This window comes from Myotis lucifugus, unplaced genomic scaffold, assembly GCF_000147115.1.
Source record: "Myotis lucifugus unplaced genomic scaffold, Myoluc2.0 scaffold_300, whole genome shotgun sequence".
NCBI lineage: Eukaryota > Metazoa > Chordata > Mammalia > Chiroptera > Vespertilionidae > Myotis > Myotis lucifugus.
The window spans coordinates 633,466-633,902 of record NW_005871348.1 but is presented as its reverse complement, the minus strand read 5'-3'; positions in this window follow the sequence as shown (position 1 = coordinate 633,902).

Below are 437 nucleotides of genomic sequence, written 5' to 3'. Positions count from 1 at the left end.
CCCGGGGCGGTCCCTTTCCAATCCCGAGTCTGAGCTCCGCTGGCCTCACGCGGACGCCAGTCCGGGGGGTCGGGGCGCCGGGAGACGCGTGCGGCGCGGCGACAGCGCGCACTCCCCTCGGGCACGCACGCCGCGCCCGCGGCCGGCGCCAGCTGACGGGGCGCGCACTCGCCAGCCGTCCCGGGAGGGCTGGATTCGGTCCCCGGCGGCGGCATCCGGAGCGGCGGGCGCTCTCGGAAAGCCAGGAGCCTCACCTTGAAAAAAGGGAAACAGGCCCAGGGCCCGGAAGGGACGGGCAAGGTCACTCTGCGTCAGAGATAGGCTGGGACGAAGGGAGGTGGGGGCAGGGGTCGTGCCAGGGTCCTGCGTGGGCCCTAGAGGATTCAACCGGAAGCCTGGCCCAGGTGAGGGCCCTTCATGGAGACGCTGCTGTCACC